Raw genomic sequence first — 14,409 nt, 5'->3', positions numbered from 1 at the left:
TTTTGAAGTGGTTGTTCGAGGCAGCAAACTCCGGTGTTTACCTATGCTGCCATCTTGGTTTCTCCTCCTGATTTTTGTCTTTCAATTGTTTATGTGATGTATCACATTTATTGATTTGCGAATAGTGTACCATCCTTGCATCCCTGGAATAAGTCCCAGTTGGTCATGGTGTATGACCTTTTTAATATATTGCTAGATCTGATTTGCTAATATTTAGTTGAGGATTTTAGCATCTATGTTCATTAGAGATATTGGTCTGTAATTCTCTTTCTTTGTAGTCTCCTTGTCTGGTTTTGGAATTAGGATAATGCTGGCCTCATAAAAGGAGCTTGGAAATGTTCCTACACCTTGGATGTTTTTTAATAGTTTGAGGAGGATAGGTGTTAGTTCTTCTTTGAATGTTTGGTAAAACTCCTCTGTGAAGCCATCTGGACTTGGGCTTTCGTTTGCTGGGAGGGTTTTTTATTATTACTGCTTCTATTTCATCAGTTTTTATTGAACTATTCAGGTTTTCTGATTATTCCTGATTCAGTTTTAGGAGATTATATTTTTTTAGGAATTTGTCCATTTCATTCACATTGTCCAGTTTGTTGACATATAGTTGTCCATAGTATTTTCTTACAATCCATTGCATTTCTGTGGTTTTAGTGGTTACTTCTCCAACTTCGTTTCTGATTTTATTTATTTGGGTCCTCTCTCTTTGTTTCTTGATGAGTCTGGCTAATGGTTCATCAATCTTGTTTATCCTTTCAAAGAATAAGTTCTTGGTTTCATTGATTTTTTTGGTATTGTTTTTGTAGTCTATTTCATTTATTTCTGCTCTAATCTTTATTATTTCCATCCTTCTACCTACGTTCTTATTGTTCTTTTTCTAATTATTTAAGTTGTAGAGTTAAACAGTTTATTATTATTTTTTCTTGTTTTTTTGAGGTAGGCCTGTAGTGCTATGAACTTCCCTCTCAGAACTGCTTTTGCTGTGTCTCAGAGATTTGGGTTGTTGTGTGTTCATTTTTATTTGTTTCCAGGAAGCTTTTTATTTCTTTCTTGATATCATTGATTACCCAATTCATTGTTAAATAATATGCTATTTAGCTTCCATGAGTTTGAATATTTTGGGGTGTTTTTATTGTAGTTGATTTCTATTTTCAATCCACCATGATCTGAGAGGATTCTTGGTATGATTTCAATCTTCTTGAACTTGTAGAGACTTGTTTTGTGTCCTAACATGTTGTCTATCTTTGTAATGACCCATGTGCACTTGGAAAGAATGTATATTCTACAGCTTTGGGGTGAAATGGTCTATGAATGTCAATTAAATCCATATGATACAGTGTGCCCTTTAGAGTCACTGTTTCCTTAAGACATGCATTAGAATCATGTTCAGCCTGGCAAGATGCTCATGACATGAGGAAGGCTTGGGTTTTGAGATGGGTTGAGCAGAGTACTATCATATGCTCAGCTCACTTTAGGGTACTGATTCTTAACCAGAGATGAATGTTCCCTGCCCACCAGGGTGACATGGGAAATGTCTGGAGACTCTGTGGCTGTTAATACTGGGGATGGGTGTTACTATGTTATGAGCATCTGGTGAGTAGAGGCAGAAAAGCCACTAAATATCCTGCAATGCACAGGACAGCCCTAACAGAATTATCTGACCCCAAATGTGAATACTTCTGAGGTTGCAAAACCCTGCACTAAGGCATTGGCTTATTGAGAGGAATGGCAGGGCAAGCTGTTGTACATGCACCTTCCAGAACTCTCCCCAGCTCTTTCCCTGACTTGCACAAGTTTATTTTCATTTCAGTTCGAGATAGTTTCATATACTACTCTTGTTGCTCCTTGGAACCAAACAGGATAAAGACAGCAAGATCATGGATCCTTGGCAATTCCTCAACATTCTGGTGTCCTAGAGACCAAAGATGTACTATTTGGGTTAATTAAGGGCTAGGAATTTTCATCAATAATAATTAACAGTGCTTTATCATCTCTAATTTTTTGCTTTCTAAGAGATATAGTTTCCTACTCTTGTGTTGAATAAAAGCTCTGCTGGCCTGTAGCTTTTTGTCAAGGATACTCTATAATAACCTCAAAACTTCTCTTAGTTTTATCTTTGAGTGTTTTAAGAAATAGCCATCTTGCACCAGCATTATGACACCACATTAAACACTTACTCTCCTGGTGGCAACTTCTGCTCTCAACAATATTCCCTCCAGCCTCGCCTGTGACATGGCCTCTCAGTTGAAGTTCTTCTCTCGACTCCTCCAGTTAGCCTGTACCATCCTGGGAAAGAGGTGAATGGATAGCGCCTGGTTGATCTGGAGGCATTTTCCTGGACCTGTTCTTGGAGGGTAAAGGGCAGTGGCAGATGTAAGTGCAAGAAGTGAGGCTTCAGAGAACTTTAGTGCCTGAAAAGCTAAAATGGGCACATCATTTTACAGTTCTGTGGGTGTCTTGATGGTGGACTACTCCAGGCATACCCCTGCACAGAATGTGAGCCACAGACAAGTCACCTGCCACCATTATGCGGCAAAACAGCTGCCATTCCTGAGATCCTCTTGTGCTTAGGGTACTGTGCCTGCTGCTTTATTTACATTATCTCATTAAACCCCACCTCCTCATGAGTCTTACCCTATCTACCTATTCCAATCACTGGGGAAAGGACAGGGAACAAAGCAGGTCAAAGTCCCTGCTCTCAGAGGTGATGTGTTCTAGTGAAGGAAATAGACAAACCAAATAAATAAAATATATAGTACTGTAATTCAACACCCACCTGTGATAAATAAAAATTTTTGTGATAAATAAAAATTAATAATAGGAGAGAACTTTCTTATTATATTAAAGGGTAACTCTAAAATTCCTCTAGTAAACATCCCACTCAATGATCAAATATTGAAGGCTTTCCCTCTGAGATTAGGAAGGAAAGAAACTTCATTCTGGTAGAAGTGGTCCTAGCTAGTGCAATAAAGCAAGAAAAAGTAATAGGTAAATAAATAATAAAATATATAAGAATTATACTGTCATTATTGCCAGGTGCTATGATTTTGAACCTAGAGATTAAACTACTAGTGAATTTCTCAAGGTCATTGGATTCAAGATCAATTTTTTAAAAACGTAATATTTTTAAAGCAACAAATAATTCAAAGATTAAAATTAAAATGTCATTTACAAGAGCATTAAAAAGTCAAATGTCTAGGAACTAAAGGTACCCACTATTCTATATCAAGAACTACAAAATATCTACAGAAATTTAAGAAAACCTAAATAAGTGGAAACATAGTTCATGTTCATGTTTTTGAAGATTAAATATCATTAAGATTTTAATTCTCTCCCAAATTCTCCCCAAATTAAATCTATAGATTCAATATAATTCCATTAAAACATCAACCATTTTTATATAAATAAATTTCATATGGAAGTGCAAAGGGACAATAATAGCAAAGATAGTCTTGAGGAATAACAAAACTGGAAGATACACTCTATGAAATAGCAAGTTTATTACAATGCTACATAATTTTTAAATGTGGTATTGGGCCAAGAAGTAAAAACAGACCAGGAAAGAAATGGGAAGCACAGAAACTGATCACCACATACATGGTCACTTGATTTGTGACAGTGCAGTGAGAAAAGATGTTCTTCACAATCAGTGGGGCCCGGGATACTGGGTATCCATGTGAGAGAAAGGTGAATCCTATCCCTCCCTGCACTGTTAACAAAGTCAGTTTCAGTTGGATTTTAGATTTAATTGTGACAGGTAAATTATAATGTTCTACAGGCTAACATAGGGGAATATCTTCATGATTTTGGTCAGCCAAGTGTTTTTAAACACACATAAAAACGGACTTAAAAATAAACAAATTGGTCTACATTAAAATCAAGAATTTCTGCTGATTAAGAGATAGCACTAAGAAAATGAAAAGGCAAGCCACAATATGGGAAAAGATATTTGCAATACACATATCCCAATAAAAGACTCAGATCTAAAATATGTTAAGAATTCCTACAGATCAATAAGAAAAAGGCAGATAGCACAGAAGTCTTATAAAAGTCTTGAAAATGTAGTAGAGAAAAATATTCAAATGGCCATCAACATATGAAAAGATATTCAATCTCAGTCATCAAGGAAATAGAAATTAAAACCACAATGAAGTATCTGTACACACACCCCAGAGTGGTTCAAGGTTTTTTTTAGAAAACTAACAATATAAAGCATTGGTAAGATGAGGAGCAATGGAACTGCCTCCACTTCTTGTGGTAGTGGAAATTCGTGAAATCACTTTGGAACACTGGCTGCAAGTACCTATTAAAACTTAGCATACATGAACTTACGGTCAAGAATTTTATTCTTCAGTCTTTATTCAATATAGTCATCAAAAAACATGCATAAGAATAGCCCCAAATTAGAAAAAATGCAAGTGAATAATTAAATTATGGTATAGCCATGCAATGAAATATACACAGCAATGAAAATGATCAAGCATCTATGGCCTGTGACAACACAAGAAAATTTCACAAACAATATCTTATCTAATAAAAGAGAAACATGCAAATTGACCATACCTCCACTACACTCACAAGCCACACCCACCAGCCACTCCCACCAGCCAATCAGGAGCAAGTATACAAACAAACCCAACCAAGATGGCGGTGGCCATGGAGCTGGAGCGAACAGGAGGCTTGGGTTGCCCCTGGCAATGGAGGAAGCCAAGATTCCCGCCTGCCCTGGCCAGCTGTGGGCTCTGCTCAAGGCTACAAAGTTTCAATTATAAAAGAAAAATAAATCCCAGATACCTGCTTCCAGCCAGCGTGGCCTCTGCTCAAGGAGGGTCTGGGAGCCTTGGTTGCCCGGGGCCATGGCCAGCCTGCAAAGAGCCATCAGCCCCTTACCAAGGCTGGCCATGCCCCCCAGCAGGGACCCCCACCCTGAAAGGGGTGTGGCCAGTAGGCAAACAGCCATCAGCCCCTCACCCAGGCTGGCCAGGCACCCCAGCGGGACCCCCCCCCATCCTGAAGGGGGTGTGGCCAGCCTGAAAACAGCTCTCAGCCCCTCACCCAGGCTGGCCACACCCTCATGGGGTGAGGGTCCCTGCTGGGGGGCTTGGCCAGCCTGCAAACAGCCATCAGCCCCTCACCTAGGCTGGCCACAAACCCCCAGTGGGGACCCTCACCCCATGGGGTCGTGGCTGGCCTGCAAACCACCACAGGCCCCTTGCCCAGGCTGCCCCACTCCCCAAGGGAACCCCCACCCTGATCCAGGACACCCTTCAGGGCAAACCAGCCAGCCCTCACCTGTGCACCAGGCCTCTATCTATACTAATAAAAGGGTAATATGCTAATTAGACTGGGAGACCTTCCAGAAGACCTTCTGGACATTCTTCTGGACAAAGCCATGGTGGCAGGGCCGAGGTAGAGGTGGTTAGAGGCCAAGAGGGGAGGGCAGTTCTGGGTGATCAGGCTGGTGGGGGGCAGGGTCGTTGGGAGTAAGCAGACCAGCAGGGGGGCCAGTTGGGGGCAAGCAGGCCATCAGTGGGGGCCAGTTGGAGGTGATCAGGACAGTGGGGGGGCAGTTTGAAGTGAGAAGGCCAGCAGGGGGGCAGTTGGGGGTGAGCAGGCCACTGGGGAGGGGAGATGGGGGCGAGCAGGCCAGCAGGGGGGGCAGTTGGGGGTGAGCAGTCTGGCGGGGGGGGGGCAGTTGGGGGCAAGCCAGCCGGCAGGCAGAGTGGTTAGGAGCAATCAGGGAGGCAGGCAGGCAGGTGAGCGGTTAGGAGCTAGCAGTCCCAGATTGCAAGAGGGATGTCCAACTGCCGGTTTAGGCCTGATCCCTGTAAACCGGCAGTAGGACATCCTTCAAGGGGTCCCAGATTGGAGAGGGGGCAGGCTGGGCTGAGGAACACCCCCCTCCCCCATGCACGAATTTCATGCACCGGGCCACTAGTTATCTAATAAAAACCAGACACAAAGAGGGCGTATTTTACAATCCATTTACATAAAGTTAAAAAATAGGCAAAGTTAATTCAGGTTAATAAAAATCAAGAAGGAAAAGTTAATCTATAGTGATGGAAGTCAAGATGGTGGCTACTTTGGGGAGAGGGCTGGTCAGTGTGGAGGGCTTCAGGGTGCTGGCAATGTCCTGTGTCCAGATCTGGCAATGGTTACAGAGCAATTACATAAGTAAACATGCCGAGTTGTGCTCTTAAGCACAGACATTTTACATATTTAACTATAAGCATGTAGTTCCTCAATGTAAAGAATTCCTCTATTAAGTAAGTAAGTTCAGAGGGTTAAAAAAAAGCTCCACCAATTTGTTCTTTATGCAAGTGGTATGTGGGGTGCAGGGGTGTAAAGTTGGGGGTGATAGTATGAATCTAGAAGTTAAAACGTCTGGTCTTTTTTAAACTATGCATGCAACCACCCTCTCTACTACCTCATTGAGAGAAGTGGAAAAGGCCGGTGATGATTTAAAACTGTTCTGCTAACCAAAAATTCTACAATTGATCATATCCAGAGTTATTTTCTGGGGAAAATTGACACTCTCATGCACAGCTGGTAAGAATATAAATTGGAGGGCAGTTTAGTGGTTACCTATCACAGCTTTTAAGTTGAATACTTTTTGATCTAGCAATTACAATCCTAGGGGTCTATACATGTGCATACACAGGTTCTTTATAAGAATCAATGATGTTTATTGAAAATTATAAGAGGAAAAAATGCAACAATCTAAATGTCAATAGGAGATGAGTGATTAAATACAGAGCACGCACCAAATGAAATTTTATGCATTATGCAGCCATTATAAAGGATGAAAGGATGAAGTGAGCTGGCATGAAAATATAGCTACAAAAGATATTCTTTAAATGCAAAATTAAGAAGTTATGGAACCAGTGGGAGAGATCATCTGACTTGGTCACGAGCAAGGGTTCCACAATCAGAGGACTGGAGCTCAACCTTATCTCTGCCACTTCCCAGTTATGTGACCTTGGGCAGGCCTTTTAACTTCTGTGTTCCTTAGTTTCCTATCTGTATAATGGGGATAAAAATAGTGCCTAATAATGTTTCTGTGATACAAGAACCAGTTATTACATGTTAAGGGTTTACAGCAGTACTGGTGCTGAACAAACACCCCAAAATGTTAGCTGGTACTATAAGTACAGAATGATCCCACTTACAAAAAATCAAGATAATAGAAAATGTATATGTATCCCCACAAATACATGTGGATACACTTAAAGGGAAGCTATATATATATATATATGTTACTAATGTAATATTTTCAATGGTGTGTTTTAGAAGACCGCTTTCTCGCAGTTACCCTGCAGTATAAAGTAAAAACGTAGCTCCAAGGGCGGTCAGCCTGGCTTTGGGGTACAGTCTGCCTGGACCACAAGGTCTCTCTTACATTTCTGTAGACACGGGCTTCTTCACTGCACCCCAGCTCCACTGTCAGAGCCCCAACTCCAGCTGATCTGTGATCAGGAAAAAGCGTAGGACAGTCCGTACAGAGTCACCCGTGCAGAGTGAAGGGCTGGCACAATTCCAAAGTAGGAGCTCTGCCCCCTCCCTCCCTCGCCTCCTCTTCCTGCAGTCTTTCCCTCTGTCTCATGCCCTTCACAAGGAATTCCCTCTCCTTTCCCTCTAGGAAGCCCCTGTAGTAAGTTTCTAACACTCACCCATACTGAATTCTATACAACTGGTAAGTTGCATATTTGTTCTCCAGGAGTGTTTACCTTTTTTCATAAGTAAAAGAGAAGATTTATCCCCAACCTCAACCCCACTCCCCCAAAAAAGACCCAGTAATTGTGGATCAGCAGAGAGCCGCAGTGGGGATCTCTTTCTCATGAGGGTATAAAACAAGCTTCCATGTGTAGTTCCCCTCCACCCCTCTCTGCTCGAGCTATGTCCTCTACTGCAACCAGAGCCTGTTCCAACTATCTATGCTAATATATCAAACTCCTGGTTGTAAATCCCAAAGCCGTGGGATTTGGAAGTGAGGCCTGGGTTCTATCTTGATTCTCTCTGAGATATCTGGAGATGTGGTTTTAACTCTAGACCCTAGACAGTGGGAATGATAATAGTTCTTACTTATATGGATATATTGTAGGAATTTATGACATTTCTACTTAGAAAGCACTTTTTAGGGAAATATCTCAAAGTATTAAATTTTTTCAGTGTTTTCCCTTTCTGTACACTTACTTCATTATCTAATATTTTTTGCTCATAAAGAACAAATAATTCTTTTTTTACTTCTTTCTACCTCTAATCAGGAAAATATTGATTGAATACTGCAATAGAAGAGCAAACTGATTTTAAAAATAAAATTATTAACCAGTACAATCAAATAAGTGTTGTCCTGAAAATGCATTTACTCCAATAATGCTGGAATTTCCTGGAAATCTTGGGGATTGGAAAGTGTAACCTAATACTGAAGGCATTCCCCAAAGAAGACCATAAAAGTAACTGCATTAGAGATAATAACTCTCACTTAAACATTTGTCTTTTGGACATACTTGTGGGAATATCTATTACTTGAGATTTGACTCACTTGTGCAAGATGTTCTTGTGAGAAAGTAGTTAAGGAGCTTAACAATATAGATACCCACAAAACCTTTAAAATACTCAGGGTACCACAAATATGGTGAGAGAGGCTGTCAGCCCTCCATGGACACACAGAGAGAGTGATTAGGGAAATCCAGGAGATTATGGTACTTTAGCTTTGTCTTGAAAGATGGATAACATCAGGTAAAGACAAAGCTGATTTTGTCTCACAGCATCTTGGGCAGCCATTCTCATGGGTTATGTTCCTACCTTATACTCTCACAAAAATAGTCTATTGGGTTATTGGGGGGGATTTTGAAGCTTAGGTTATGGAGGGAGGATGTTGCCAAAAGTACGTTGTGAGCTAGATGCTAGCCAGATGCTGTCCTTATTTCCCCAAATGAGTTGAAAACTTATGTCCATACAAAAACTTGTAAATAAATTTGTAACTGCCAAAACTTGGAAGCAACTAAGATGTCCTTCAATGGATGAATGGATCAACAAACAGTGCTAACTCCATACAATGAATTATTATTAAGCAATACAAAGAAATGAAATATCAAGCCAAGAAAAGAGATGAAGGAACTTTAAAAGCACATTGCTAAGTGAAAGAAGCCATTCTGAAAAGGCTCTAGAGTCAATGGGATCACATTCTAGAAAAGGCAAATCTATGGAGACAGCAAGTAATAAAATCAATAGTTGCCAGGGGTTAATGTGGAGGGGGGAATGAATAGGCAGAGCACAGAGTATTTTTTAGGCAGGAAACATGTTCTGTATGATAATATAGGAATGAATACATGTCAGTATACACCTGTCAAAATCTATAGAATGTATGGATTCACAAAGAGTGAACTATGGACTTTGTATATCTCCAATTGGATGAGGAAAGCAGCAGAGCTTGGAGTTCATCATGTGCCACCAGCTCATCACTGTCAGTGTTTTCTGGCTATCCGCCTGGGAGACCCACATGATTGGCAAGCTGCTAGAGGACAAGAAAAAGCCCAAGAATCATCACAGGAGAGAATGGTCTGCTATTTGATGCTTCTGGCTTTTAAATTCTCTCTCTCTCTCTCTCTCTCTCTCTCTCTCTCTCTCTCTCTCTCTCTCTCTCTCTCCACTTTTTTCTTCGGTGTTTCTCTAAGTGTAGTATCTAAACCAGCAGCATCAGCATCACCTGGGAAGTTGTTAAAATGCAAATTATCAGGCCCTAGCCCAGATCTACTGAATTAGAAACTTTTAGGTTGGGGCTCAGCAGCCTGGGTTTCAACAGGCAAATTCTTTTCCTTTCTATTCAAGGGATGATGCCTGTCATTTAGCAAGGCAAGCCATTGCACATGAAGGAAGTCACCAGCTGTCCTAAAGTGTCACAATTGCTATATTGATTCCCATCTGTCCTCATGTGTTTATTGATTTGGAAAACAAAATGAAATATATATGAATTATATATGATACTATAATTATGCTATAATATAATATACTATATGATATTATAGCAAATCATAATAGCTCAAGTAGGTTGATGGTTCTTTGTTATTAAAATACAGCAGAGGGCATTTCCAACCTCTGGTCATTGATCTGAGAGGTGAGCAGTGATTTCAGTCCGTTGTAGGAACCCAGCTCCCTTTGCTTAAATAAAATACAATTCTGTCCTCCAGATAATTACAGACATTTCTTCCGAAACAGTCCTCACCCATGAGGTGAGAAAATAATCATCAGGTTAAAATTTTTAAAGAAAAAAATATCAGATTAGGAAATAATTTTCATGTGCAAAACAAAAATTTGATTTCAAAATGCATTTCTTTCCGATAAACAAAGGCATCATTTTTGTAAGTTAGAGCTTGGTGGTGAGTGAAAGAGTTTAAAACATGGCTCAGCACTTAAATTGCATAAAACAAAGCAGAGGCTCAAAGCAAAGGGGCAATGTAAATGTATTTCCACACTGAATTTTCACCTTGGTATTGCTGCCCAAATTCGTCGTACGTAATGGGGAGAGATTGTCGGGACTCTAAAATGAACCTGAGCTCCCAGGGATAATTAAGGCCTCTTTTTGCAGATAGAAATCTGTCCCTATGTCCTGGGCATGGAGGGCTGGCTGTTCCTCTGAGACCACAGAGCCCTCATGGTTCCACCTGCCCCATGCCCTGTGGCCTTTTAATTTACTTGTCCTATTCCTGGGCACCTCCAGGCCTCTTGGCCCAAATATGAGAGGCTAAGTCTTACCCATCCTTCAAGTTTCAGTTTATATGTAACTCACAGAGGAACACTGTGACCACCAGACACATTTCTATCCCTTTGTTCGGCTTCTCCATAGTGTCCTGTCTCCTTTTCCTAATACAGAGTGCATTGAGGTGTTTACAATTTACTTCAAAATCATCAGCAGTGAGAGTGTAAAATTATTTGTGCCCGTTAGTGAAAAGGTTGCCACTAAGCAGGTATTATCATCTGAACATTAAAAACAATCTAATTAAAAATGGGCAAAGGACCTGAGTAGACATTTTTCCAAAGAAGACATACAAATGTCCAACAGGTACATGAAAAGTACTCAACATCACTAATCATCAGGGAACTGATAATCAAAACCACAGTGAGATATCACTTTGAACCTGTTAGAATGGCTATCATCAAATAAGAAAAGAGATAGCTCTAGCCAATTTTTCTCAGTGATTAGAGTACCAGCCTACAGACTGAAGGGTCTTGGGTTTGATTTGGTCATGGACACCTACCTCGGTTGCAGGCTTGATCCTCGACCCCGGTTAGGGTGCCTACAGAAGGCAACCAATCGATGTGCTTCTCTCACATCGACGTTTTTCTCTCTGCCTCTCCCCCTCCCTTCCATTCTCTCTAAAAAAAAGGTAAAAAAGAAAAGAGATAAGTGTTGGTCAGGCTGTGGAAAAAGGAACCCTCATGCATTGTTGGTGGTATTATAAATTGGTGCAACCACTATGGAAAACAGTATGGAGATTCATCAAAAAATTAAAAATAGAGCTACAATATGATCCAGCAATCCCACTTATGGGTATTTATCCAAAGGAAATGAAATCAGCATCTCAAAGAAATATCTGGTTATTACAGCATTATTCATGATACTAAGATATGGAAACAACCTAGGTGTCCATCAATGGATGAATGGATGAAGATGATGTATAATATATAGAGAGAGATATCTACATATCATATATATTGTATATATATCATACATCTTCATATATATGATATATATCATACATATTCATATATATATGATAGAATATTATTTAGCAATAAAAAAGAAATCACTTTGTAATACTTTAAGCAATAAAAAGTAAAAAAAAAAAAAAGAAATCATGCCATTTGAGACAACATGAATGAAACTGGAGAGCATTATGTTAAGTGAAATAAGCCAGATAGAGAAAGGCAAATGATCTCACTTATATGTGAAGCCAAAAAAGTCAAACTCATAGAAACAGAGACTAGGATGGTGGTTGCCAGGGGCTGAAGGTGGTGGTGGGGTGAGAAAAAGGTTAGTTAAAGGGTACAAACTTTCAATGATAAGTAAGATCTCAGATCATTTAATATACAGTATAGAGACTATAGTTAATAATATTGTACTGTATACTTAAAATTTGCTAGGAATGTAGTTCCGACATTGTTCTCTCCATACACACACAAATAGTAACTATGTGAGGTGATGGATGTGTTAGTTAACTAGATTCGGATACTTGTTTCATAATGTATATGTATATCAAGTAGCTTTGTACACCTTCAATATACACAATTTTTGTCTACTATACCTCAATAAAGCTGGAAAAACAAAAAGGAGAAAGCCATGGTCCAAAAGTGGCCACTACAAGCACCTGTTACCTTGATCAACTCTCAACTATTTCAGTTAGCACACAAACATCAGAGGTAGCGTGTAAACAATGGATTATTGACTAATGAGTTGAATGTTAGCAATAAGCCATCATTCATTCAATTAAAGTAAGTCAAGATATGTGGACAGGAGAAAATATTTGAGAAACACTCCTCATCCTTGCACAAAGGAGGCCAGTAGGCCTTGCATTTAGAGATGGTCCTGCCGCTTGACCCCAACAGTCTTGTTTCTGATAAATTGTTCAAGGACATTTTTATTGCACGATACCAACAGATTCTGTCCATAGAATATGCTTTTCTTCTGAAGTAAACTGTTCATGCAAGGGGGTACCTACTTGGACACCTAGACAGCTTTCATCAAACTTTCAAGTTAGTTATGTAAACTATTTGGGGCCTGCATGGGAATAAACATTTGTTCAATAAATGTCTCTATGTGGAGTAAAATTTGATCTAAAGCTTGCTTTTATTATAAAGTGAAGGGGGTAAGCAACTTCCAATCCCTTGGAATTTCTTCAAGGCTGTGGCAGCCTCCCTAAAAGAACCCAAGGGCTAGGCAAGACCTGACTGTGACTACTCACCTTAAGTCTGATTGTTCCTGGTCAATCGTCAGCTCTAAGAGGGCAGGGCCACTTCTTAAACAAATAATAGGAGCAAAATACGTTTCGGAATGGATGGCCGAAACGCTCAGGCTTGCCAGGGCAGCCACGTGAGGCAGGTCGAAGAAAATATAAACAGGCTTGTAAAAAATATGAGAATATATTGGCCAAGGAAAGATTGTGTTTTAATGTAAATTCACTCAAAAGAAAGTTGGCAAGTAGCAAAATGGCAAGAATTTTCATGCTCTGACATATACCTTATGACTTATTGATTTATTAACTTTGGAATACTTTATTGACTTTTAGAAAGAGAGGAAGGGAGAGGGAGAGAGAAACATCAATGTCAGAGTGCAACATTCATGGGCTGCCTCTGCACGTCCCTATCAGGACCGAAACCCTAGCATGTGCCCCGATCAGGAATTGAACCGGGGATCCCTGGTGCACAGGATGATGCCCAATCAACTGACCCACACTGGCCAGGACCTCTGACATATTTTAATTGAAAATTATTATTATTATTATTTTTGAATTTGAGCTTTGGTCCTTCTTTTCTGTAATTTGAAATTCTCTGCTTCCATAATGATTGGAGATTATGTATGAATATGGAGAGGGGAACAGCTATTTTCAGTAGTTTTAAATTATTGAATTAATTATTAAGTTATCCCAGACCTCAGTTTCTGTCATTTTCTTATGCTTCTATTTCAGCAGGGTAAAATACACAGCATGTGCAAGGAATAAAAACCAGGGAAAAGCCCCAAGTACAGATGTGTGATGATGATTATCTGTTAGACTGAACTGAGAGACAGCCAGCATTTCTTCCTTCAGGAACATGCCATCTTTCATCAGGGGAGAGCTGGGGCCTGTCCTCGTATCCAAAAGCTCTTCCTACTGACCATTGATTACTCTAGGACAATAACATGTCCTGCCCTGTGGCTCGCTTTTTTATTTTTATTTTTTGCCAACCAGGAGTTGAAAGCTAATCAATGTTGCTATGGATTCTGCTCTCAAGCTCCTTGCACAGTAGCCATTGGCCACATGTGGCTACTGAGCCCTTGAAATGGGGTTAGTCTGAAGTGAGATGCACTCTAAGTACAGATACACTCTGAGGTTCAAACACTTAGTATAAAAAATATAATATCTCAGTTATGTTTACATTGATTACACATTAAAATAATATTTTAGAAATAACTAGACTTTGGGTAGTGAGCACACCATGCAATATAGGAATGATGCATTATAGAATTGTACACTTGAAACATATTATAATTTTATAACCAATGTCACCCCAATAAATTTAATTTGTAAAGAACTCACACATTTCTTTTGACTTTTTAATGCAGATACTAAGAAATTTTAAATCACATATGAGATTTGCATTGTATTTCTGTGGGATAGCATTGCCCCAAAAAAGGGGGAGTCTATTGGAAAAGTAGCT

Source organism: Myotis myotis, unplaced genomic scaffold, assembly GCF_014108235.1.
Source record: "Myotis myotis isolate mMyoMyo1 unplaced genomic scaffold, mMyoMyo1.p scaffold_m19_p_1, whole genome shotgun sequence".
In the NCBI taxonomy this organism is placed as follows: domain Eukaryota; kingdom Metazoa; phylum Chordata; class Mammalia; order Chiroptera; family Vespertilionidae; genus Myotis; species Myotis myotis.
The sequence above is the reverse complement of the archived record's forward strand: the minus strand, read 5'-3'. Positions refer to the sequence as shown.